At 38.4% G+C, this 4,362-nt stretch overlaps 1 long non-coding RNA gene across 1 annotated transcript in view; it reads right to left on the minus strand.

The window, feature by feature from the left end:
• LOC110270702 overlaps positions 1,861-4,362 on the minus strand; it is an 11,611-nt gene continuing 9,109 nt past the window's right edge. Inside the window, exon 2 of the long non-coding RNA XR_002360345.1 lies at positions 1,861-1,947. This is a non-coding gene — a long non-coding RNA (uncharacterized LOC110270702). The remainder of the gene's footprint in view (positions 1,948-4,362) is intronic.

Consider the following 4,362-nt stretch of genomic DNA (forward strand, 5'->3'; position numbering starts at 1 on the left):
TCATAAGATAAGTCAGACTAATAATAAAAAGTTGAGTCAACAGATATCATTTTCCTCTGGAGTTTTATTGAGATCAAAGGTTAGGATGAAAGGTTGGTGTCCTTTAGAGACAACCTTATTATAACTATCTAGCACAACGTCTTCTTCGAGCATTGAATCTTGAACTATCTCGCCTGTCTCTTTCGAAACTTCTTGAGTCCTTTCCCGAGCCAAACATGACGGATACACCATAAGCAATCAAGTTATTAGAATTTACAAATTTTATAATAATTACGCATGATTAAGCTCCATGTTATAAACTGTTGGTTTGGCTTACGTTCCCAAAGTTTTGTAAGACCTCTTTCTATAAGAGTGAATTCCTCCCGAGATGCAATTTCAAGTTCAACATTCAGGCTATTCTCATAGCGTGCCTGCACAAATTTAAAGAGGTTCCAGCTGAAAAGATGCAGTAATTGGTAGCTAGAAGTCATCAACAACACTAATCGGAGGCACTTTCTAGATACTTCAGCAACATTTAATGCTTCACGTCAACTTAAGCACATGCCAAATGGACATCATGGTATCTAAGTAACTAATAAAGTTCCATTCAGAAACAATCATTTTCAGAACTAGCCAGATCAAACAAAAATATAAATCAGGTATATGTGTTCTATTCTACCTACAAATGAACATGCTAAGGACAACACCTGGAATCTGGAAGGGGAATATAAGAAAGAAGAAAAAAAGGAGTACAAGATACAATAAGGAGGAATAAAGTATGAAGCCATCCTGAATCAGATTGATAAAAAATCTTCAAAATAAATTCCAAGAAAGATATCAAAATCATTCAAGCACTAAAAGTACTAAATAGAAGAAAGGTTACAGGGGTATCTTAGTGACACCAGATCATTCCTAAAACAGGAAAAAAAAAGAAAGAAAAAATTAACTTGAAACATTTCGTACAAGGAAGCATCTAAATAGCCGCATACAACATAGCAATCTGAGGCATCCAAGTCCAATGTGTGGCTGCTATGATTGAAACTATTCATATAGATAGGCATCTATGCAAGTAAGAAAGCGTGTTCCAACACTTCACTTTCTTATGTTGCTATATATAATATATTCAACTACAAGATACATTGTATATTTTGCACCATTTAAACATGAAAAGTGATTATTCATTGTTATTGCTGGTTTAATAAGAAATCATCGCCTTGACGTTCCATATTAGAAATTCAAAGAATTGTACCTCAATACGAACATAATAAGAAGGGGTGATTTTTTTAAGAGTATAAATAAGCTAATCTTAAATGTGTGAATAAATTAGAAATCTATCTTGTTGATTTTAGAATATAGAAATTTACTAATATATCTTCTACATCAGCAAGTAAATTATAAAATGAAATATGTATCCTTTCTAAATCCTGATGCCAAGTGCATTCTATACCATACTACACCTTTTCAATATATACACAAATGACACTGTGCAAAATAAAATCCAAACCTTACCTCTACCTCCTCCAGTATTTGTTGCAAAAGAAATAGGTTCGTGCTAGTGACGAACCCGAAGCCAAATTTTTTGCGGTACTTTGTTGCGAATTGAAGCAATCCCTGCAATGTTCAGGGTTTCAAATATGTAAGGCCTTTCAAAAGTGCATTTTAATTACAGACAATAAAACATCTGGATTGACTATGACAGGTTGAAATATAGCTAAACAGCTTTTTTACGAGCAGACATATAACAACGTACCATCCTAATATCTCCATGTGCAATAGTAATAGCATCACCTATGTACCTGTGTGCTGAGAATGTATCCAGCCATGACCGAATTGGCAACGTGTTGAACCACAGGTCTCTTGCAAATGATGTTGCATGCTCCAGCGAAGAGAACGGGGAGGCCTCAACCATCGCCTTGCAAAACAAGATGCTAGAGGCACAAAGAAAGAGGTCCCTCTCTTCCAATTTCTCTGGTAACTACGATCATGTCAGTCAATATATAACATCAATTACAATCTACTAACATGTTACTAAATTAAATAACTTGAGGACAAAATATGTTAATAAAATCACATTCTCCGGGTGGATTAATTGTAAATAATGAGCAATATACATCAAGTGTTTCCATGTTCTAAAAATATAATATATGCATCCAAATTGGCTGTGTGAGCCGGTTAGTTTCAGCATCCAAATTGCACGTAGGATAGGCTCTCCCTCCGTACGTGTTCCACTCAGATAAGTTGCCCAAGCCTGGAAAATCACTGATTATCCACATCAACGCAGCATACATCTTGAAGGTTTTTTTCTCGACTGCATCATAAGTTTCAACACCAACCCTTAAATGCTTCAACTCAGTGATCAATGGCTCTAGATACACATCTATATCATTTCTAGGAATTTTAGGACCAGCAATAATCATAGAGAGGATAAACGAAGTAAGTTTCATGCAAATCCAGGGCAGCATGTTATACGAGATAAGAACCACGAGCCAAATTAAGTACTTCGAGCTCATGTTCCCAAAAGGATTAAAGCCATCGCTAGCTAATGCTAGGCGAACACTGCGCGAGTCAGCAGAGAAGTCGAGATATCGTATGTCAAATGACTTCCATGCCTCGGTGTCCCTTGGATGCCTATACATACCATCAGAGTTAGGACCTCTCTTATGCCACAGCATGTCAATGGTTGTCTTACTAGACATATATAACCTCTGCAATCGTGGAATAAGGGGGAAGTAACGAAGAGTCTTTGCCGCTTGTGGTTTGCTGTTTTTCTTAACAACCATCTTGATCCTCACCCTAGAGTTCTTCTTAGTCTTATGATTCCATCTCGATGTCCCACACTGCTTGCATTTGGTCAGCTCTTGGACGTTGCCTTGGTATAGCATGCAGTCATTTGGACATGCATCTATCTTCTTGTACGCGAGACCGAGTTTTTTATGACTTTCTTGGCATCGTGCATAGTGGATGGAATCCGGGCATGCTCAAAGGCATCCGCGAGCAACTCCAATATCATTCTGAAGGCCTTATCGCTCACTCCGCACATGGACTTTATGTGATAGATCCTCACCAAGAAAGATAACTTAGAGAACTTTGAACATCCTAGGTATAACTCTGGCTCCCCATCTTCGAGTAGGTCACGAAAGTTGCGGGTCTCTCGACTAGGTTCATTGTATAAGTAAGGCAAGTCATCCACAACGCCGCCGTTATGTTCATTCTCCGAGTCTTCTTCGTGGCCGGGAAGTCCTAAGAAGTTGAATGCCTCGTGGACCATATCAAGCATCGAGGCATTGAAATTTTGTTCAGATTGATCTTCTTGTCCGTCACAAGAGCGCTCGACCCCGCATCTCTCACCGTGATGGATCCAAAATGTGTAACTAGACGGGAAAGGGTTTATCACCAAATGATCGAATGCATCCTCTCTATTTTGTAATAGGCAGAACCCACACTTCAGACATAGACAACGTATCATCCCATCGGATGATACATTGGCCAATGCAAAATCTAAGAATCTGATCAAATCGTTCCTATATTCTGTACCAACTCATGACTTTGAAATCCAACTCTTATCAATATCTAGTTTAATGAAAAATTAGATCGACGACAAATCATAAAACAAAGTCAGACCACGAGAAAAAAGTAACTAATTGACACTTGATATATATAGAATGGGAGATTATCTCTTAAACCGAATGATAAAAAATACATTTAATAGCATCCAGGATAATACACAGCTAACAGAATTATTTGAGAAAGTTGCTACTCATTGAAAAATTCTGCACTTTCAAAAAAAAATTACTGGAAGAAAGAAACTCTGGGTCCTGATGAGCGGATAATTTATACGCTTTTTGGCATTGTTTTTAGTATGTTTTTAGTAGGATCTAGTTACTTTTAGGGATGTTTTCATTAGTTTTTATGTTAAATTCACATTTCTGGACTTTACTATGAGTTTGTGTGTTTTTCTGTGATTTCAGGTATTTTCTGGCTGAAATTGAGGGACGTGAGCAGAAATCAGATTCAGAGGTTGAAAAAGGACTGCTGATGCTGTTGGATTCTGACCTCCCTGCACTCAAAGTGGATTTTCTGGGGCTACAGAACTCGAAATGGCGCGCTTCCAATTGCGTTGGAAAGTAGACATCCAGGGCTTTCCAGCAATATATAATAGTCCATACTTTGGCCAAGAATTGACGACGTAAACTGGCGTTCAACGCCAGCCTTCTGCCCAAATCTGGCGTCCAGCGCCAGATAAGGATCCAAAACCAGAGTTGAACGCCCAAACTGGCACAGAAACTGGCGTTCAACTCTAAGGAGGACCTCTACACGTGTAACACTCAAAGCCCAGCCCAATCACACACCAAGTGGGCCCCGGAAGTGGATTTATACATCAAA

Source organism: Arachis ipaensis, chromosome B04, assembly GCF_000816755.2.
Source record: "Arachis ipaensis cultivar K30076 chromosome B04, Araip1.1, whole genome shotgun sequence".
Lineage (NCBI taxonomy): Eukaryota > Viridiplantae > Streptophyta > Magnoliopsida > Fabales > Fabaceae > Arachis > Arachis ipaensis.